At 42.7% G+C, this 23,404-nt stretch overlaps 1 pseudogene; it reads left to right on the forward strand.

The window, feature by feature from the left end:
- The first annotated feature begins 20,441 nt into the window (after positions 1–20,441).
- Positions 20,442–22,513, forward strand: LOC132694126 (small ribosomal subunit protein uS3 pseudogene; annotated as a pseudogene).
- The last annotated feature ends 891 nt before the right edge of the window (positions 22,514–23,404 follow it).

The raw sequence follows: 23,404 nt of genomic DNA on the forward strand, positions 1-23,404 counted from the left end.
TTTTGAAATTTTCTCTATTTAATGTGAATTATTCCCAGAGCCCATAGGTGGTTTTTCTCATAATCAGATACATTTGAACCTCCTTTTACCCACCTGTATCCCTGGGATACTTGGTTCTCTGGCCATAAAACTTACTCTTCATGAGCATACTTCTATCCTAAACAAGTATATTATTGCTTTTCTTTTTCTAAGTGGGAATTCATGAGCTATTATGAGTGGTAATTTTCCTTGTTTGGGTCAGCGTTTTCTCTCTTTAGTCAGCTATTTGTGGTTGTGTATTTTAATTTTTTTTTAACGTTTTATTTATTTTTGAGACAGAGAGAGACAGAGCATGAACAGGGGAGGGTGAGAGAGAGAGGGAGACACAGAATCTGAAACAGGCTCCAGGCTCTGAGCTGTCAGCACAGAGCCCGATGCGGGGCTTGAACTCACAGACTGCAAGATCATAACCTGAGCTGAAGTCGGACGCTTAACCGACTGAGCCACCCAGGCACCCCGTGGTTGTGTATTTTGCTTCACACCATGGTAAACAAGTTTTCCTAATTTCTGAGCATATTAATTTTTTTCCTTGAACGCTTTTGTTGTTGGTGTTCAAATAAGAAAAACCGGGAGCACTGAGTGGCTCATTCAGTTGAGCATCCGACTCTCGATTTCAGCTCAGGTCATGATCCCAGGGTCATGGGATTGAGCCCCTTGTCAGGCTCCATGCTAAATGTGGAGCCTGGTTAAGATTCCCCCTCTCCCTCTCCCTCTCCCACTCCCTCTCCCTCTCCCTCTCCCTCTGCCCCTCTACCCTGATCATGCTCGTTCTCTCTCTCTCTCACTAAAATAAAAGAATAAATTAAAAATAAGGAAAACTAAAATACTTTTAAGAGAAAATGAAACACTGTCTCCTATTTTGCCCCTAAAGACTGAAGTGATTAAACCACCATGGTTAAGTTCTAGCTGTCTTTTCCAAGCCATTTCTTCTTGAGGTGGCAAATGTGATGTTCCCATCCCTCTGATATAAATAGGCAACCGTTGTGGTCTGCAGAATTTGGGAGATTCTCCCTGGTTAAATAGTAACTTGGTCTAGAGCGTCGCTCACTTCTTTAACATTCATGGTTTTGGGTGCCTGGCTAGCTCAGTCAATACAGCACACAACTCTTGATCTTGGGGTTGTGAGTTCGAGACCCACATTGGGTATAGAAATTATAAATAAATAAACTCAAGAAAAAACCATTTGGCAGGGGGTGCTCAGGTGGCTCAGTCGCTTAAGCGTCCAACTTTTGGTTTCGGTTCAGGTCGTGATCTCGTGATTCATGAGTTCAAGACCCACATCAGTTCTGCGCTGATGGTGCGGAGACTGCTTGGGATTCTCTCCCTCCCCTTCTCTCTCTGCCCCTCCCCCACTCATGCTCAAATAAATAAATGAATGAGTAAACAAAAAAAAAAAAACATTCAGGGTTCTGTTTACCCACAAGAACAACTCTTTTACCTTTATGAGGAAGAATATTCTTTCTGAATACATGTATCAGTCAGGGCCTTCAGTTGAAAGTCACAAAACCCAACTCGGGGTGATTTAAGCAGAAAGGATTTTAAGACACTCAAGGATGTTTCTGTTTAAAGGCGGTGATTCGAAAACAGACATTTACCTCTGCTACCTCCTAACACCTCTCTAATAAAGGGTATTTTTTTAAGTAGGCTGCACACCCAATGTGGGGCTCGAACTCACAACCCAGAGATCAAGAGTTGCATGCTCTACTGACTGAGCCAACCAGGTGCCCCTAGGGGAATTTTTATATTTAAAAAAAAAGACAAAGTCAAGGGTTAGAGAGAGTCAGGGAGTTGTAACATAGCAACATAGCAACAAAGTCAAGGGAGGCAACATAGCAACAAAGTATTGGATGATAGAAAGAAGACAAAGAGGAACTTATTTAGCATCTGGAGAAAGTTGTCTTCTAGCGGGAAAATTCATATGCACTAAAGAACTTCTCCAAGGCTCAGAAATTGACTGCACTATGAGGTGAGGCTAACACAGGGAGATCTGCAGACCTGCAGATGAAATTTTAGAGAACCAGCAAGAGCCCAGAGTGAGACAGAAAAGAGGGCAGAACGGAAGCAGAAAAACGAGCCAAGGGCGAGATGATGGAGGGCCTTCAGAGCACAGTGAGGCACTTGGATGTTCTTTTATGGAGGTTGGAAGATTTATAGAGAAGGTAGAGAGTCCATACGACAGGTTGAAAGTGTAGATGGAACAGGACCTAATCCTGCCCCTCTCACAGGATTAAATGATTTGAGGGTAGGTACATGGCCCAAAGTGGGCCAAATTAGGATTGATCCTGGGACTTGGGTGTTACTTTTGGAAAATCATTTCTCTCTTTTCCCTGAAGTTGCTAAATCACTAGGATATAGGCCCGGAACTGTGGGGGCCGTCCTCCAGCCTGCCTGAGAACAATGCCAATACAAAGGAAACAGACATCAGGAGAGAAATAAAGAGTGACAGTGGAACCAAATCTTGAAGCAATTGTGTGAGCCCTTGAATGCAGATGAGCCTAAGATGGAGTACAACCCTGGGTTGACCGGCTCTGTAAGCCAATACATTTCCTTTTTTTAACTCAACGTAGTCTGAGTTGGATTTCTGTCACTAGCAAGCGTTCGGATTAATACAGACACCAGGGGCGCCTCGGTGGCTCAGTCGGTTAAGCGTCCGACTTCAACTCAGGTCACCATCTCGCGGTCTGTGAGTTTGAGCCCCGCGTCAGGCTCTGGGCTGATGGCTCGGAGCCTGGAGCCTGCTTCCGATTCTGTGTCGCCCCTCCCCCGTTCATGCTCTGTCTCTCTCTGTCTCAAAAATAAATAAACGTTAAAAAAAAAAAAATACACCAAATCATTAACAGTGATTATCTTCACTAGTGAGATTCAGGTGATTGTTTGTTTTCCCTTTCTGCTTATATGTGTTTTGTTTTGTTTGTTTTTTAGTAATGATGACAAATTTACTAATTTTGCAATAAAAGAGAAATTAAAGTATTATTTTAATATATGGATGGGAGAGAGAGAATGTCACTGACGATCAATCTAAGAAAGGGCTTCAGACACTTCTTGGAAATCTCCAATTTCTGCTTTGCTTCCTGGGTTCTTTCGTGCCTCTTTTGTCCCTCATGTTACTTGCATGATCCATTTTAAAAATCCAGGAATAGAGAAATGGCATTAATGGTTTCTGAAATTATCTACCAAGCCTGTGGTTTTCAGAGTGATCTCTATTCCTACATGGGCCATGATTGTACTCTAATCGAAGCTAATGTTGGTGCTGTATTTTTCTTTGTAAGAGAAAAGGATAGAACATGAGAAATTCCTTTCTTCTTTCCAGTAAACGCTTTCGTACTTACTTACAGAAAAAGAAGAAGATGCTGTTGATGAGACTTTGCTGATAGCTGGAAACTCCATTAAAGTTAGTTTAAACATGGCGAGCATATTCCATTTCTAAAGAACAAATGAAATAGGCTTAATTTGCTGCTGAAGGGAGCTGTTCGCCTTAAGGAAACTTCTAGCTCCTCAGTCCAGCAAGTGATAACCATAACCAAGGGGAATGATGGATCGAATCTTGGGTCCGACTCCTCTGGGGCTTCTTGAAGTAGGCTCTGGATCTCCCTGGAAATTTGGATATCAGTTTGCCTGGGCCTGTGACCCATCCCCCTCCTTAAGGTTCTTCTTGTCAGTGATCAGTAAGTCCGTACAAAGCACAAAGAGTACTGAAGTTCATCATGCCAAGAAAGAAAATGACTCTGAATAACTTAAGCAAAAGTGGGATTTTCTTAAAAACTAAATAGTTAGCTCAGAGAACCTGCCAGAGAGTTAGGCTTGATGGCTGTCTAGCTAGGAGTCTCCTCGGGGTAATGCCACAGAAATGACGAGGTGAAGACACCCACCTCTCCCCTATTCCTGAGCCCAGATTTCACAGCCCATACCTACGACCCCCCAAAACTTCACTTGAAGGAAAGAAGGTGGGAGGGAGGGAGGGAGGGAGGGAAGGAAGGAAGGAAGGAAGGAAGGAAGGAAGGAAGGACTGTGAATCTTTAGATCCTAACATGAAAGCCACGTTTTGAGGATAGCAGAGCAACCAGGTAGGAAGAGCCATTTCTATCTGACTGGAGTACTATTATTTTTTGTCTCTATTAGAGGAGATGAATCTGTATCCTAAGTAATGTCATTGGGCTTTATATAAAGAGCTTCGTTTGCCTCCAAAAAACCTATGGCAAATGGCTTCAGCCAAAAGAGGTGAAGCCAATGATGGCCGTATGATGCCAGCCTGGAAGGTTCCAGCAGGAAGTGAAGAGGCACTAAAGAGGTGAAAGCTACTCATCTTGGTGGGGCAGACTTGGTGTGTTTAGGGCTTCCAGTCAACCTATAAGAAAAAAAAATCTGTCAGGGAGAAAAGTATCACCGGCAACATCCACTGAAGGAAGACCTAATGGTACCACTTCCATCCATTATCTGGAGTAAAGATCCCAGTGGGTGTTCGCGAAAGCTCAGGTGCTCTCCTCAGGCTAGATTAAACGATGCTCTCACCTTCCTGGGTGGACTGATGAAGGAAACAACAAAGGAAGGATGATTCCCTCCACATTCTTCACCCGAGAGAGTCTTCTTCCCACTGCAGTTAATTAATGGCCATTTGGGCCACAGACTGCCTCAAAACCATCTGGGTTATTTGTGTAAATACACACTCCTAGAGGCGCCTGGGTGGCTCAGTCGGTTAAGTGCCCAACTCTTGATTTCGGCTCAGGTCATGATCTCGCAGTTTGTGAGATTGAGCCCTGCGTCGGGCCCTGCGCTGAGCCTGGAGCCCGCTTGGGATTCTCTCTCTCCCAGCCTCTCTGCCTCTCCCCAGCTTGCTCGCATGCTCTCTCTCTCTCTCTCTCTCTCTCTCAAAATAAATCAATAAACATTTAAAACAAAAATTCCTAGGCTCCACCCAAAAAATCTGAATCAATAGGTCTGGAATGATTATTGTGGTGATCATTTTACAATATATGTAAATATCAAATTATTCTCATCTATACCTGAACCTGATGTAATGTCGTATGTCAACTATACCTCAATTTAAGAAAAAGAAAAAAGGTCTGGAATAGGATCCAGCAACCTACCTTTTACACACTCACCAGGAGATTTTCCTGCACAACAGAGTTGAGGATAACATGTAAAATTTTTATAGTAGCAAACTCAAATAAAAATACACCAAAAAGCTTTTTCCACACAGAGTTCTTGTTTATACGTCAGAGTAATCTCAGAAAATGGAAACGTCCATGAATTCAGATTTTTTTCCAATATGTTTTCTCTAAATTCTCTAATGAGCCCCAACTTGAGCCAAACCATTAATCTGACTACTCTTTCTTTTCCAGAAATCCAAAATGACCATCTAAATTAGTTCCTCAGGAGCATTCAAGAAGAAGGTCAATCATATCTATGTAACAGGAGAACAACACATATTTCCCATTGATGATCCCGTACAGTAGACTAAACAAAGAAGAACGAAACCTCTGTCAGCACCAGGAGAGAAAAAGAGCCAGGCTCCTGGCTGCTTCTCAAATGGATTTGCTTCAAAGTACGATTTTTCTTTCTTTTTTTTTTTTTTTTTGGTAAAGATTTTATGTTTAAGTAATCTCTACACCCAACATAGGACTCAAACCTCTGACCCTGAAATCAAGAGTCACACGTTCCACCAACTGAGCCAGCGGTCGCTTCTCAAAGTATGACTCTAATAAATACGTCAATGAGGAGGAGATGATTGGACTGAACTGGTAAGTCTCCTTCTGGATTTATATTACCACTGGTAAGCCTTATTGCCTCCAAAAGTATATTTACTTACCATTGGTAAGTCTTATGTGGAATCTGAAAAAATCAAACTCAAAAAGAGACTAGAATAGGGGTTGCCTGGGCATGGGGGAAATGGGGAGATGTTGGTCAAAGGGTATACATTTTTCATTTAGAAAATGAGTAAGCTCATCCATACCTGATGTACAGAATGATGACAAGAGTTACTAATCATGTATGACATACTTGAAATTTGCCAAGAGAATCGATCTTAAGTGTTCCCACCGCGCACGTACGGAAAACAACTATGTGAGTGGACGAATGTGTTAATCACCGTGGATATCCATAACGAATCATCACACCGTACACCTAATTTTTATGTCAATCATACGTCAGTGAGGCTAGGAAAAAAATGTACTTTATCGTTTACAGTCCGTTATATTTATTTTGACTTTATACCATTTCATACCAGATTAACTTTTGAGGAATCCAATGGAGTTTGGCAGAAACACTTTTGGAGTGATGAAAAGAAACCTAGCTTCTGCAATGTCATTCTTTGATATAAGCCATAGAAGACTAGGAGTGGGGGTGGGAAGGGTGTCTATTCTCATCAGAGTTGAAAAGACTTAAGCCATGTGACCCAAGAATAAGAAAAGGTAATATAAATCCTGAAATGCATGCACAGAGTTTGAAATTGTACCCCCTTTGAAAGTACTACGCAATATGGTCCAGTTTTAAGGAGAGAAGGAAAGACAGGGCTTAATGAATCCTCGTCCTCTAAAGAAATTGGTCCCCCAAATTTCCATTTCATCGCCATGACAACTAGTACTCCATCATTGCCATAGTAACGAGTTGAATAGCATAGTCTAAAGACAAGCCCTCTGATTGGGTGACCAACGAGAGCCATGAGAAGCCGCACAACAATGCTGAAAAGGCTGTTCTGCAATCACGTTGACCTATTTCCAGCCTTCCAGTATGTTTCAGTTCTCCACTGTGCTTCCCCGAACCAAATACTGTTTTTGGAATGAGATGATTTCAAGAAGTGTATAATAATTACCCTCCCACGTGTCAGTGATAAATTTGAGAGCATTTATTTTCTAATTTTCCAGAAGTGTGGCAATATCTGACAGCCACGCCCTTCACCATGCCTTGCGGTTTAATTGTGACGTCCCCTCTGTTACAATCACAAGGCACGCTAGCCACAGCTAAAACCAGATGTTGGTCGCTGATGACAACAAGCTGCCTTCTCTGCTGAGGCCACTGAGAAGCTGAACTGGGAGGAAACTCTGAGGGTGGGGAGTGGCCCTCCTGGAAAATAACAGAGGGAGAAAAAGATCCGTGCGTGTGGCAGCGCTCTTATTTATATATGCACGTAAACTGGGATTTTCAGTGCAGCGATGGTTTCGAAGAAATGCTGTCCTTTTCAAAATGCGGTGGAGCTTTTGAAAGAAAAACATTTTCCAGCTCGTATTCTTGCTTGGTTACTTGCTCAAAGCAAACTGCTTATGTATTCATAAACCATTCCTAGTTCCTGCTCTTAGAAGCAAAGTTACCTTGGGAAACCCATTCCACTCCCAGCCTCCCTCCTCTCTATAGTTTGGAGCACGCCGTTACCACGTGTGTACTGTCAGGAAACTTCCTTGATATTTTCGAGCTCTGGGATCTCATAAAATATACGTGGAGACCCACGCGTGGGCAACACCGGAAGTTTCTAAAGGTGAGGGCTTGAAAAGCACAGTGTAGTTAGAAGGTGAGGTGTTGGGAGGGAAGGGAAGGGACTTGTCTCCAGAGCACACACAACTGAATATCACAGAGCAATGAAAATGCAGTTTTCTTAAGATGCCTCTGTTAGTTCAACAGATGTTTCAGAGCACCTGCCACCTGGAAGACAGCCTTCCAGGTGCTCGAGGTGCGTGAGTGAGGAGACAACAAGCCCTGCCCTCGTGGAGCTTACCTTCGGTTTTACCTGAGATTGAGAAATGGCATGCATCTGTATCCAAAAATAGACTTCTTTTGTGTGGGATGATGGAAATTATAGTGGTGGGGGTGGGGGGCCACCTCGAGCATTCTCAGACACTGCCATGGTGCTTGTTATATCCCAGCGTGTTATATCCCAGGAAATACAAAGGTTAACAAAACAAGGCTTGCCCCTGGCCTCAGGAAGTTGAAAGAGCGAAGGGCAGAGTCACTTAGAAATGGATGGCCACCCATTTATAAGAGAGATCAGGGCACCAAAGGAAAGGAACTGAAGAGCCCACAGCCAAAGGAAACTGAGCAGGGCAGGGCATGAGAAGGGCTGGGGAGCCAGAGGACGTGCTGAGTGAAATGAGGGTGAGGACAAAGGGTATGTGGGGGTGACACGGTGCAGGGTAAGGAAGGGCATTCAGGATGCTGGAAAAGGCATGGGCTGTCCCAGGGCAGGGTGTCTGAGATGCCGCTGGGGAAGGGGGCGGGGCTGTGCACCCCTGACAACACTCGACCTAAGGGAGTTACTAAAAACTAAATCCTGGGGCGCCTGGGTGACTTGGTCGGTGAAGCGTCCGACTTCGGCTCAGGTCATGATCTCATGGTCCGTGAGTTCAAGCCCCGCGTCGGGCTCTGTGCTGACCCCTCAGAGCCTGCAGCCTGTTTCAGATTCTGTGTCTCCCTCTCTCTCTGCCCCTCCCCTGTTCATGCTCTGTCTCTCTCTGTCTCAAAAATAAATAAACGTTAAAAAATTTTTTTTTAATTAAAAAAAAAATAATAAAAAACAAAAAATAAATCCTTAGGTCATTAAACCATGTAGTAAGGCAGACTGTGCTCCCTTATTAATGTCATAGAGTTTTACTTTATTCTATACATGGAAAACAATTCTTTTGGTTTGGGTCAGCGATTGTAAAAGGGAATTTGGCTTGGTTAGGGATTAGAAAAAAGAGGGTTTGAACTCAACAAACAGTTGAGCTCTGTCTCTCTGCCCGGCACTGGGAAAGAGCCCCCAGACCCAGCCACACATCCTTACAGTCAACTCATACACGTGGAATGCTACAGATCCATCTAGAATATTCAGAATGTGACCAAAGAGAGAGGTACATACATTGGGCAACCTTCAGCTGAGCGTTTGTAGCTAGCTGAGCTGAGGACTTCAATGGTAAACCTCTCCAAGTCCAGACCACCTACCTTACTCCTCCCTGTAAGCTAGACCACTCAACACTATAAAGGTGTGGTTAAGAATTCAGGTGCTTAGGGGCACCTGGCTGGCTCAGTCGGTAGAGCTTGAAATTCTTTTGAGCATGCTACTCTTGATGTCGAGGTTGTGAGTTCAAGCCCCACATTGGGTGTAGACCTTACTTAAAATGAAATGAAATAAAGCGGAAAGGAATTCAGGTTCTGGAGTCAGATTAAGGCAGATTCCAGTCCCTGCTTTGTCTCCTTAATAGCTATAAAACTTTGAGCAAGCTACTTAACTACACCATGCCTCAGTTTCCTAACCTGAAAAATGGGATTTATCCCATACCTATCACATATAATGGTTGGCAGATTAAGACAAGCCCTATCGAGTGCTTTGCCTAATACATAACACTCAGTAAACATAACTACCTTTGTTACTGCACCTTCCCAGGAAAGTAGGGGTTCAAAGTAGCTGCGGAATCACCTGGCAGGATGCCACCGTGAAGATCAGGGATTTATTCTCAGATCTGTTTTATGCCCTTCAGGAAATTTCAGTTTCTCCCTCCTAGGAAAGAATCAGTAATAGTAGTTTCCTGTGTGGCCACAATTAAGAGGATAATTCACTTTAAATGCATACATGAGGGGCTCCTGGGTAACTCAGTCGGTTGGGCGTCTGACTTCGGCTCAGGTCATGATCTCGCGGTTCGTGGGTTCGAGCCCCTGTCGGACTCTGTGCTGGCAGGTCCGAGCCTGGAGCCTGCTTCGCATGCTGTGTCTGCCTCTCTCTCTCTGCCCCTCCCCTTCTCGTGCTCTGTCTCTCTCACTCTCAAAAATGAATAAACTTAAAAAAAAGTTTTTAATGCATACATGAGAATAGATACTGATGTAGAGCTAGGACCGAGAGAACATATGTAACCCACAAATGCTGAGTAAAATGTGTAAGACTATACCTCACAGGGAAAAAGAAATTTGATAACTAATAAAATGAGCCCTTTCCCACAGCAAGAACAGAGTTTACTGTCCAAGGGAAACCCTCTGACGCAAGATAAGGAATAATACAGGCAAAATGGCTAAAATTAACAGGCTGCATTCTGTCTTCTCAAAGCCATTTAGGGCTAAAAAGCACTACCTGAAATGTTTATCATATTGCCGTTTATAAGTACTATCTTCATATTCATGACTTGAATGCAACAGAGTAAGCTTTCGTAATTCACACAAACATAGCAAGATAGACGCAGAAAACCTGAGCTGGGTTCTCAGAACATGATTCTGCTTCACAAAGGCATCGTCTATGCCAAATAAATGAAATTTGAAGCATAGGAACCATTAACACCACAAACACAATTTCTTCCTTGCAAGGGAGGATGCCTCTTGTGGATCTGTTTTATAGAGTCTCAGGCTTTTCAATTTGGAAGGAACCTTACAAGCCCCTGTAGATCAACCTCCAGCCTACATGATCACTGTCCTAGGCACTGGTTTAAAAAAGGGGAAAGGGGGGTGCCTGGGTGGCTCAGTCAGTTGAGCGTCCGACTTCAGCTCAGGTCATGATCTCGCGTTCCATGAGTTCGAGCCCCACGTCAGGCTCTGTGCTGACAGCTCGGAGCCCGGAGCCTGTTTCAGATTCTGTGTCTCCCTCTCTCTCTGACCCTCCCCTGTTCATGCTCTGTCTCTCTCTGTCTCAAAAATAAATAAACATTAAAAAAAAATTTTTTTAAGGGGAAAGGAAAGAAAGACAGAGGGAGGAAAAAGAGGAGAAAGGAGAGAGAGAATGTGAAAAACTAAACAGTAGACGGGTGAAATCAGAATCCTGCGACTCATCACTTAGCCAAACAACTCTGTGTCTCCTCCTAGGCTGATTTTAAACAAGTGATACTCATTGGATAGGAGGTTTGATCAGGTATAGATAACTGTAGTAAAGGCCCCGATAGACTCACCCTGTCATCAATAATAACTCCAGAATACTACCCTGCAGCCGTCGTAGAAAAAAATCAGACCCACACCCGTAGCGCTGATTTACACAACAGTCTTATTTTTACCGGCGACCCAGGTGAGGCCTTATACTATGTGATTGCCACGGGCCAGTGGATATCTTTTTGAAATTTTGCTGGAGGGCCCCAGATGTCATAACTTTTAAAGTCAGGATAAAGGATATTTCAACATCTGACACCCAGAGAGGGTATTATGTGAGTAAACTAGGGTGTTTCTTCCATTAGTAACTTCTATGCTGCTAGATAGATTTCCCCGATGAAGAATTCTCCATTACAGTTTCCCTCCTTCCCTCCCTTCCACAAATTATAGGACACGTGTCATACCCTAGAAGAGCTCACCGTCTAATGAGTGCAAGAAGGAATCTTCGTGGCGGTTTGAAATACAGCATTTCCAGTAACACAAATAGTTCAGGAGACTGGAGCTGTTGGTGGGGGCCAGCCATATTGTACCCCAGTGGCCGTAAAGCAAAGCAGAAGGCCAGATGCCACGAGAGTGGTATGAATGAATTGGGCAAGGGTCCTTGAAGGGGAAGAGATCTCTTCTGATAGGGGTGACAAAGGAAACAATACAGAAGGTGGCCTTTTCCTGGGTTCAAAGAGGCATGGGATTTGGGTAGGTAAAGAGGGCAGAAAGTAATAATCTAGTCTGGGGCAAAGGGTTTCAAAATGTAGAACCTGGGCCGGCAACCCCAACAACACCTGGGGACGTGTTAGCACACATTCTAGGGTCTACCCTTGACCTGGTGAATCGGAAACAAGTCCTAGCAGTTCGTGTTAAGAGCCGGCTGATTCTGAGGAGTTACTCCAGTTTGAAAACCAGTTATCTAAGTTTGAGATTTTCAGGCTGGGGTCTACGACTTTGGGTGGGGAAAGAAATACATCTTTATTTTCATTAATCTCTAACTAAAAGTTAGCATCTTCTTCCATTGCAGATGTGAGCAGTGAACGACCATGGTAATTATCAGGACCAATGCTAGATGCTGTTACCGTTGAGTCTTGAACAACACAGGTTTGAATGGTGTGGATCCCCTTATATGTGAGCTTTTTACAGGACTGTCTTATAAATGTATTCCCTCTTCCTTATGATTTTCTTAGTAACATTTTTTTTTCCTTTTAGCTTGCTTTGTTGTAAAGATTCAGTATATAATACATCATACAAAATATGTCTTGATTGACTGTTTATGTTATTGGCAAGGTTTCTGGTTAACAGTAAGCTATAGCAATTAAGATTTGGGGGAGTCAAAAGTCATATGTGGATTTTTGACTGTGCAGGGGGTTGGGATCCCTAACCCCCACATTGTTCAAGGGTCACCTGTATTTAGAAATGCCTTAATAAATAAGAACACATATAATATCACAGATTACAAAGTATTTTATAACTATACTTCAGTATAATAGGTTTCCTTTGCGACTCTGAATATATAATTTTATGCATTGAAAACATTCTGAGAAAGTGCCCATTAGCGTCACAGACTACCAGAGAGATCCCATTGTACACAAATGTTAAGAACCCCTAACCTAGAAGGATGCTAGACAAAGTGAACTCTGAGCAAAGGCTAAAGGGTAAGAAAATGCAGGACAACACAGGTACTTCATTTTGCCTGCAACTTGAGGAAACAATGGAAGAGAAAAAAGAAGAAAGGCTGAACTTGATTATCAGAACTTAACTTTTTTTCAGCAGATTCTGGGAAGCTACTTAGGATTTTTTAGAAGAGGAGGGGGGCAAGAATCAGAGCAGGAGAAACCCAATCAAACCAGAATTTCAAAATAATAGCCCAGAGTTCCTGGGTGGCTCAGTTGGTTGAGCGTATGACTTCAACTCAGGTCATGATCTCACAGTTCATGGGTTTGAGCCCTGCATGGGGCTCTGCACTGACAGCTCAGAGCCTGGAGCCTGCTTTGAATTCTCCCTCTCCCTCTGCCTCTTCCCCACTCACACTCTGTCTCTGTCTCTCTCAAAAATGAATAAACTTAATAAAATAAAAGAATAGCCTAGTAAAAGTAAGAAGGATAGACTGGAATACAAAGAAACGGGAGGTGAGAGATGAAATTTCTAATCCAGGATTGACTAATAAAAGCCCAAAGTGACGAGGGTGAAAATGAAAACATAAAGAAGGAGTTGAATAAGACTGACATTGAGTACAGCAGAGAAAGCAATCAAAGGTGACTCTGAAGTTTTAAGTGAGGGTCACTGGAACAGGAATCATACCAAGAAAAGATCAAGGGGTGCCAGGTAGAGCAAGTTGGGACAAGGAAAGTGCTGAGTTGCCTGTAGGATGTCTAGGTGAAGACATTGGGTAATTATTTAGAGCATGGTCCTAACCTTCAAGACTTATTATAGCTCGTTTGGATTCCAGCAAGAGCTTTTCCCCAACTGAGATTTTTATGGACACATGGACACACAGGGGTTTCCATGAACCCTTGACATTATGGAAGCAAATTTTGTTTGTGGTCATGGGCATTTTTGTGGGAGAAAGCATGTACTGTCCCTACACACTCAGGGGGTATGTGACCCTCTTTCCCCTCCAGAAATGTGAAGAAGTACTCCTTATTCATCCTTCTAAACACTCCAAGCAAGGTAAATACTCTTGTCTGATGATTTGGGGAAGAGGCATGAGTCTCAGAACAAACAAAAGTCTCAGCAATGAAGCAGCAGCGAGATTACAGTCATTTGTGAATGGCTCTGAGTCAGGAGAAGCTCATCGCACAGTCACCGGATGAGGAAAGAGTTTGGAATTTCTTGGTCAAAATTCAATGGAGATGACAGTAGAGACTCATCTCTTGAACCAAATCCTTCCTGCATACCTGTCTCTACAAGAGCAGTCATTAAGAACCCAACTTTTAAGACTAAAAATGGTCATTTTTACAAGAACTCCCACACTGCTCATCTTTCCACTGTCCAGAGAAGCAAACTGCACTGACTGTGCCAGGATGGGAAGGGAGCCAACTCAGGAGTCCTGTCTTGCTTCGGTACTGCCCTCTACTGGCTAGTTCCAGTTACTCTCCCTCCCGATCTTTGGTCGGCCAGATGGAAGATTCTGCAATTACGCTGCTTCTGATAGAGCCTCTCTAGAGACTTCAGACCCCAAAGAGGTCAAAAAAATTTTAACACAAATCTGTCAGCTCCAAAACAAAAATAAAACAAGATCAAAATGTCAGTAACATTGTTAGCATTTTCTAATAGAGGGCATTTTTTTTTTTAAGTTTAAACAAGGTTGTTTTATTTGTTTATTTGTTTTGTTTAGTTTCAGGAGTAGAATTTAGTAATACATCACTTACACAGAACACCCTGTCCTCATAACAACAAGTGCCCTCCTTAATATCTATCAACCATTTAGGCCATCCCCTGCCCATCTCCGCACCATCAACCCTCAGTTTGTTCTCTATAGTTAAGAATCTGTTTTATAGTTTGCCTCCCTCTCTCCCCACCCCCATGTTCATCTATTTTTTCTTTTCTTCTTCTTCTTCTTCTTCTTCTTCTTCTTCTTCTTCTTCTTCTTCTTCAGAGAGAGAGAGAGAGAGAGAGAGCATCCCAAGCAAGCTCCACGCTGTCGGCACAGAGCCTGACATGGGGCTTAAACTCACAACCCATGACATCATGACCTGAGCTGAAATCAAGAGTCAGAGCTTAACTGAGTGACCCAGGCGCCCCCCCCTCTGTTTCATTTCTTAAATTCTACATATGAGTGAAATCATATGGTATTTGTCTCTGACTGACTGATTTCGCTTAGCATAATACACTCTGGTTCCATCCAGGTCATTGCAAATGGCACCAATAAAATGCATTTTTGACCCTCGCTAAATATTTGTTAACTCCAGATAATTAAGACAAAGAATACTTTCAATGTGATATATGTAAAGTGATAATAAATAATCAGAAGAGGCCAAGATATTAGGAAATTTAAAAGTTGTAGCCACAGATTGAATAGGGAAGTAAAAGCCTTGAAAATAGCTGCTTTTTCTTTTTTATTAAAACGAATTACCTTTGTTAGGTAGTATGTGGAAAGTGGTTTCCAAGTAAGCTTAATTAGCATATGTTTGCAACTATAGCTCCATAGAGCTGGGAAATAATAGAAGACCTATTACATTTTGCCTTTCTCTCTCTCCGTTATCACCTTCCAATGTAATCCATATATATGGATGATAAATGTGAGTCACCATCATCATCTGATGAGTCAACAAGCCCCGATTAGATGTACAATTCAAGAGGTCTTTATTGATAATGAAAGAACATGTCACTGTTCCTTTCTTATTATACCTTCAGGAACAAAAGGTAGAAGAAAGAAAATATTGCCGATACTAACGTGTAACTTAGACGTCACCTGTCCTTTTTCCTTCCTTTGAAGTCCTTCCCCTTCCTGACCTCTCAAAAAAGTCTGTATAAGGAGTTACTAACAATTTCATAGGGAAGGGAGAGGTTTTCACTGAAGCCTCGCAACTAGTCCCCTGAAAGACCTCCCCTTAGGCATTTCTGGCCTGCTTTGCAGGGGTGCATCTAAGGATCTGTTTCATTCTACTGGGCAGGGCACAGCCTCCTGCCTTCTCTCTCTGTTACACCCAGTGAACCTCTCTTTCCCCTCTCCCATCCACCCCAGTTCTTCCTCCAGGGAAGCCAAAGGAAAACCCTGTAGGTAACCAGACCAGTTCTACTCCACAGACCTTCTCAAAGTCGTCCTACCAAACATTTAGTAACTTCCCCCAAGAAGAATTTTTTTTAATTTTTTTTTAGCATTTATTTATTATTGAGAGACAGAGAGACACAGAGCATGAGCAGGGGAGGGGTAGGGAGAGGGGGAGACATAGAATCTGAAGTAGGCTCCAGGCTCTAAGCTCACAGAGCCCAATGCGGGGCTCGAACTCACAAACTGAGATTATGACCTGGGCCGAAGTCTGTCGCTTAACCAACTGAGCCACCCAGGCACCCCTCCCCCAAGAAGAATTTTATCGGCATCTAAGTGGTTGACAATTGTCCCATATTGCTACGATTCTTACTTGTGGGTAGTTGAAGTTTGACAAATGTATACAACTTGTTGAAGCTAGGTATCTCTTTAGCTGCTGCACATCCCATTTCATTGGAGTTAATTCCTTGCCAGAGACAAGAAACTTCTCCTCTTTTCCTCAATATCATCGTCCTTCTGAAAAGTAAGCAAGACTGCAGAGGCTCAGCTTTGATAAAATGAAACAGTATTGCTCCTGGAGATTGGCGCTGGTGTTAAAACTAAAAATAACATGAAAAAATACATAGAGAATAACCTTCTCCAGCTGTGCAAGGTCACCTGTACTTGCTAAGCGGGATGATTACAGACGCGCATCTCAGAAAGTGGCCTTGTTGTTGACAGCAGAGTTTTAAAACTTATGCAAATAAGTCACTGTGTCTGCATTAATGATTTACTATGGAACTGTATGATTCCGCATCAGTCTAGCCATCTACAATTTGGTCGAAAAGTTTAACTAGCACGTCCAGACCTTGTAAATGGGAGCATAAAATGAAGTCACACGTATTTATTATTAACTCCTGGGGTGTCTGGGAGGCTCAGTCGGTTAAGCATCCAGCTCTTGATTTGGACTTAGGTCATGATCTCACGATTTGTGGGTTCAAGCCCCTCAACAGGCTCTGTGCTGACAGTGTGGAGCCTGCTTAGAATTCTCTCTCCTTCTCTCTCTGCCCCTACCCCACTTGTGCTCTCTCTCTCTCAAAATAAATAAATAAACTTAAAAAAAAAAAAGAAAAGAAAAGGAAGGAAGGAAGAAATCCCTGCTTAACTGCAGGGATTCCAGAGTCTTGACAAATTCCTCTCCCCACAATTTCTGGGAGTCAGGACCTCACCCCACTTGTCTGCTGCCTCAGCCACAGATCTGTCTCCTCATCAGTCCATGCACAGGATGTGCACAGGCTGTCCATCACTCTGCTGTAAACTACCTCCTACACTTTCTGGATGAAATCTTTGCCCCCAGCTACTGTCTGTTGCCCCCTCCTATTCTGCTTCTAAGTAGAAGCGGAGACCCTTCTTTTGATTCTCTGATAAACCTGCTCAACCCAACTGCAACCTTCAGGAAAGACTTGTCTGAAGAGTTCAAGAAAATGGAAGGGACATCGTAACACCAACACCAACTTCAAGCTGTACTTGGATATGTCTACCAGCAGCCCAGATACACATGCCACTCTCTTGTAATAGTGATCTTCGGGTGAGGATTATACTACCTGGGGTGCAGTAGTGACTATTTCTCAAGATATGCACGCTCAGGGATCACTTTTAGGAAATCATTTTTCGGTCCTCAACTTTCGTATGAATTCCTTCCCAGAATGAGGCTCTGAAGAAGCCTTTACTAGGTTAAGGTACTTCTTTCTTCCTTCTTCATAACTGCTATTCTCCCACATAAAAACAAACTCGCTCCTCACCCAGAAGTTTATATCCGGAGTCAGTTTTCCATGTGGTTTTCATGTTTCCGCAGGTCTTGAGAGCGAGGCGCTAACTGTCCTTGATTCTGGGTTGTCTTTCAGGGAGGTTTGTGTCCTCAAGAACATCCTTGGAACAGAGTGTCTCCCTTTATTGAGACCAAAGAGCAGACATGGTGACCGTTGCAGGCTGAATTATGTCCCCTCCCCACCAAAGGATGTGAACGTTCTAATCCCCAGTACCTTGGGTTGTGACTTTATTTGGAAATATGGTCATTGCAAATGTAATTAGTTAAGGTCATCCTGGAGTAGGGTGGGCCCCTAGTCCAATATGACTGGTGTCCTCATAAGAAGACAGCCATGTGAAGACAGAGACAGAGGGAGTCGCCATGTGGTGACAAAGCGGAGATGGGAGTTACGCAGTTGTAAACCAAGGAACACCAAAATGGCCAGCAAACCGCTAGGAAAGCAAGAAAAGATTTCCCTGCAGGCTTCAGAATGAAGACGGCCCTACCAACACTTTGGTTTCATACATTTAGACTTCAGAACTGAGATATAATACATTTCTGTCATTTATGCCACCCAATTGGTGGTACTTTGAGATGGCAACCCTAGCAAACGAATATACTGACTATGCAGAATAATAATGTTTCCCTCAAGTAAATGGAAGGCATGCTTACTGACCGTTACATAAGATTTGGTCTCCTAAGATCAGAATTCTTCTCCTGAAATGCAGCCTATTGCATGAGCAGGCATCCATCTGGGCCCATCCCCATTGACCCTGAGGAAACTGGGGCCCAGGGAACCAATGCAAAAATGGTCATATTCTGGCTATTGCTACTGCTGTGAGTCATGGTCTCTTGTCTTCTGCCAGCACCCATGAAACTGTGGCAGGCTAACTTATAAAATCTCAAACCCTGCACAGTTCTCAACATGGGATATTACGGCAGAGTGTAAAAATCGCTGCCCACCAAACAAAGGAACATTTAGACGATTGGTTTCCTTAACCAGGTCATCACCAACACACACTCAATTAATTGAAAGAGATAGTTTAACTAAAATGTTCAAATAAAGTCTCTAGTACATATGTCATTTGGTCATCAAACTCCAAGAGCCCTGTGGTAACAGAAAGAACATTTACATATGTAATCTGCTGAGACAGTGTTTAACAGGGTGATCAATAATACTTTTAAGAAAATAAAATTCATATTAGGATAAAATTCTATGGGAGAAGTAGAATGGAGTTGAAGGAGCAAAAAGAGTGATATAATATTACAAAGCTTGTTAAGATATTTTCAAATAGGGAAAATGGTAGCTATCAAGCCTCTGTTGTAGCAAGATTTCACTGGATACATTTAAAAGAACAATTAACATTTTCATTTGAAATGTCAACAGCTACGATACATAATAAAATGAATCTTTTGAGACTATTTACATGTAATGATTATTTCAGATTTTTAAAAAAAATTCATTAAGGCGTCCTGGTTTTTCAAAATTGATAGAAAAGTACACAAGTAAAACAAGTTTGAAGACTATTCACTCCCTCCCTGCTTAAGCGCTCTCAACTCCTGGCCTGCAGGGGGCGTTGCAGCCAGCTCACCTCACCACTGGCACAAGCCCAGCAGGCCCCGTGTTTGTCAAGGCTGGCTGCTGTATCCCCATCCTTAGCATAGTTGATGTTTAATGGTTGTTAAATGAATGAAAGTTGAATACTAGAAAGGAGCCATTCATGTCCTCTGATTCTTCTTTAGGGATTCCTCTAACACTGGCCTAGCCTGGAGTGGCTGAGGCCAGGATGGCTCTGGGTCAAGAGGTGTCTGCACTGCCATATCCTGTCACACCAAAAATGAAAAAAATGCCAAACAGCCTGCTAGATACATATGGCACTCCTTGGCTGTAGTTGGCTAAATGTCTCGTGTGCTCATGAAATGGCTGGGCTTAACCACGGTCACCCATTAGTATCAATACTGAATATTTCCCCTCCTTCCTCAGTGCCTAAAAAAGACTAACTAGTTGTAAAAACAATCGAAATGAGGGGCACCTGGGTGGCTCAGTCGGTTAAGCATCCAACTCGATTTTGGTTCAGGTCATGACCTCACGGTTTGTGAGATTGAGCCCCATGTTGGGCTCTGAGCTGACAGTGTGGAACCTTCTTGGGATTCTCTCTCTGCCCCTCTCTCTGCCTTTCTGTGCTCTCTCTCGCTCGCTCTCTCTCAAAATAAATGGATACACTTAAAAAAAATTGAGGGGTGCCTGTGTGGCTCAGTCAGTTGAGCTTCCGACTCTTGGTTTTGGTTCAGGTCATGATCTCACGGTTTGTGGGTTTGAGCCCTGCATCGGGATCAATGCTGTCAGTGTGGAGCCTGCTTGGGATTCTCTCTCTCTCCCTCTCTCTCTGGCCCTCCCCCACTTGTATGTTCTCTCTCTCTCAAATAAACTTTAAAAATGAAAAAAAAAATTTAATAAATTTTTAAAAACCTGAAGTTAATACTTTCAAATGCTTTCAAAACTGGGTCAGAGACCACAGGGGTATGCCCTGGCTTCCTGAGGCATGGGAAAAAGTGACTAAGTGGAATTAGTGAGAAAGATATTAGAAACTAAGGGAGAAACTAAGGGAGGAAGGGAAAAAGCAGAGGCAAATCATCAACGGTAATTAAGAGATAAGAAAATTAACCATGAGGAAGAAATAAAGGAAGATCATAACATTTACACAAGTGTCTTGTGATAAGGGGAAAAATGGCTGCCTTGTTTCAAATTAGGCAAAAGGCAGAAATCCTCATAAATTCTTATACATTTCTTTTAAAACTCCCCAGTGTCTGTAGAAGATCCTAAACAACAAACTCATTATTTTTTTTAAGATTTTATTTTTTTTAAGTAATCTCTACACCCAACGTGGGGCCCGAACTCACAACCCCAAGATCAAGAGTCTCATGTTCCACCGACTCAGCCAGCCAGGTGCCCCTCTTGCCACTTGTTCAAATAATGAGTTAGGGGCACCTGGCTGGCTGAGTCGGTGGAACATGAGACTCTTGATCTTGGGGTTGTGAGTTCGGGCCCCACGTTGGGTGTAGAGATTACTTACAAATAAAATCTTGCCTTGCCTTTCAGAGGTACACAGCAGCAAGATGGCAGAGCAAATTTCCGAGAAGAGGAAGTTCATCGCTGATGGCGTCTTCGAAGCTGAACTGAACGAGTTTCTCACTCAGGAGCTGGCTAAAGGCGGCTCCTCCAGGGTTGAGGTCCAAGTTACATCAACCAGGACAGAAGTCAGTATCTTGGCTATCAGGGCACAGAGTGATCTGGGTGAGACAGGCTGGCAGATCCAAGAGTTGATCCCTGTAGTTCAGCAGAGGTTTGGTTTCCCCGAGGGCAGCATAGAGCTTTATGCTGAAAAGGTGGCCACAGGAGGTCTGTGTGCTATTGCCCAGGCAGTCTCTACGTTATAAACTCCTAGGAGGCCTCACCGTGTGGAGGGCCTGCGATAGTGTCTTGTGGTTCATCATGGAGAGTGGGGCCAAAGGCTGTGAGCTTGTGGTGTCTGGGAAACTCCAAGGACAGAGGGCTAAATCCATGAAGTTTGTGGATGGCCTGATGACTCACAGTGAGGACCCTGTTAACTAGTACATGGACACTGCTGTGTGCCATATGCTGCTCAGACAGGGCGTGCTGGGCGTCAAAGTGAAGAGCATGCTTCCGTCAGACCCAAGTGGTAAGTCTGACCAAGTGGTAAGAATCCCCTGCCAGATCATGTGAGCATTGTGGAACCCAAATATGAAATACTCCCCAGCAACCCCATCTCGGGACAGTAGGGTGGGAAGTCAGAGCTCCCTGCCATGCCACAGCCAGTACCCACAATGTTAACAGGGTCTCCGTGGCAGCTGCATCTGGAGTTTGGTTTTTGCTCTGTAAAGACCTTTAATAAAATCTTTGAAAAAGAAAACCATGATAAAATAAAATCTTAAAAAAATTAAGATAAAAACTGGCAAAAGAATCAAGCCCTTCCTATAGGAACTGTTCTTTAATATAACCAAATAGACGTAAAGTTTATTCTCATAGAAGTATCCCACCTAACAAATGAAAAAGGAATGACATAATTAGAATATCACTGTTTTGTAACCTCTAGTGATATAATTGATCCAGGTAATGCCACATATTAGCTACCTCCAAATAAAATACACAATAGTCACTACAAAAAAAGAAAGAAAGAAGAAAGAGAGAAAGAGAAAGGAAAAAAAGAAAAAGAAAAATCTGATCAAACCTCTTGATCTAACTTCCAACATAAAGAAAAAAAGATAGAAAAGCATGATCACTGATAGCTTAAAGATACCATCAGCAAAGTCCTGACTGTAAAAACTTCATAGGTATGAAATAAACTAAACACTTCAGTCAAGAGGTGGAGATTGTCAGATTGCAGAGCAGAGTTGGCTATTGCTCTTTGTAATCAGTATTCTCTCTTTATTTCTTGCTGTAGACACTTTAAAAATAAAGATACAAATAGTGAGAGGATAGGAAAAGACATACCATGTGAACAGTCAGCAGAAACAAACTGGAAGGGTCATAAAAATATCAGGCAAAATGTACTTCAAAGCAAGGAGTAGTGATGGAGATAAAGTAGGAAACTTCACAATGATAAATGGTCAATATGTGAGAAAGAAGAATTGTAAATGTATATGGGCCTAATAAGGGCTTCAATATACAAAAGGCAAAATGCTGCAGAAATAAAGGAAGACCTCTACAATCACAGTTAGATTTTAACACACCTCTCTTGGTAATTGAAAGAGCACCTAGATCCCCTCCTCCCCCGAAAATATCAGTAAGAATATAGAACTGAATGATGCTATCAACCAAGCATAAGAATTTGGAAACAAAGAACCACCCTATCCCTTAAATAAGGAGAGAGGGGAGGGTGAGTTGGTTAGGCATTTATCTGCCTCCTCTTCTAAGCGAGTTCTTTAAGTACTGTTCAGACATAATGACTAAGCACACTTATGCCACAGATCTGAAGAGAAAGACGAGAACAGGAGAGGTACTGAGTTTAAGGAAAGAATGGTCCGTCTTTTATTTATACAGCTTTCAAACCCAAGTAAGCTCCAAAGCCTTTTTTACATGCATGATGTCATTCCATTCTTATATATCCTTTGAAAAAGGCAGCCCATATGTTCTTATCCCCATTTTACAGATAAGGAAGTAAGCCCAGAGGCTGACAAGCAAAAAAAAGAAAGAAAAAACAAAAGCCAAGGTTGCTGCTCGATCAAAAGGTGGATGCATTTTACAGATCATATGAGTGACTCTACGGGAGTGCGGTGAGTTACCAACCGTTTTCTTTCTTGTAAGTAAATTTTCTACAATGTGTTCAAATATACAAAGCAATATCGGGGGTATTGAATCCTTAGTTAAGAAGCCGTGCAGTAGTCCCCCCTTACCTGCAAGAAGTACGCTGAAGACACCCAACAGACACCTGAAACTGTATACAGTACCAAGCTCTGTATATACTATGGTTTTCTCTATACATACATACTTATGATACTTATGATAAAGTTTAATTTGTAAGTTGGCGCAGTAAGAAATTAACACCAGTAATAAAATAGAGCAGTTATAACATTGTACTGTAATGCAAGTTATGTGAATGTGGGCTCTCTCTCTAAAAATCTGATTGCGCTGTCCTCACCCTTCTGTGATGATGGGAGATGATACGATACCGACGCCATGAGATAAAGTGAGGTGAATGACACAGGCTTTGTGAGGTAGCAGTAGGCTGCTACTGACTTCCTGATGATTTCGTCAGGAGGAGGAATTGGCTTTCAGCTTCCAGACCTCGGGTGACCATGGATAAATGAGACCGAGGTAAGCAAAGCTGTTTATAAGGGGCAATGGCTATATTTTCACACACTCACTAAAACCCTGAAATGATATAGTCAGATACCAGGTTGGACCCAAGAGGACAAAGCTGTGAATGTTCACCCTGTGTCCAAACAACATCGAAAAATGAACACTCCTTGATGGGCTTGTTGGCAAACTCAGTAAGTGTTGACCACACTCCTGGTTATGCATAAAAGCTGATCAAGTTGTGGTTTAGAAACAA

The sequence above is a fragment of the Panthera onca genome, chromosome B4 (assembly GCF_046562875.1).
Source record: "Panthera onca isolate mPanOnc1 chromosome B4, mPanOnc1 haplotype 2, whole genome shotgun sequence".
NCBI classification, from domain to species: Eukaryota; Metazoa; Chordata; class Mammalia; order Carnivora; family Felidae; genus Panthera; species Panthera onca.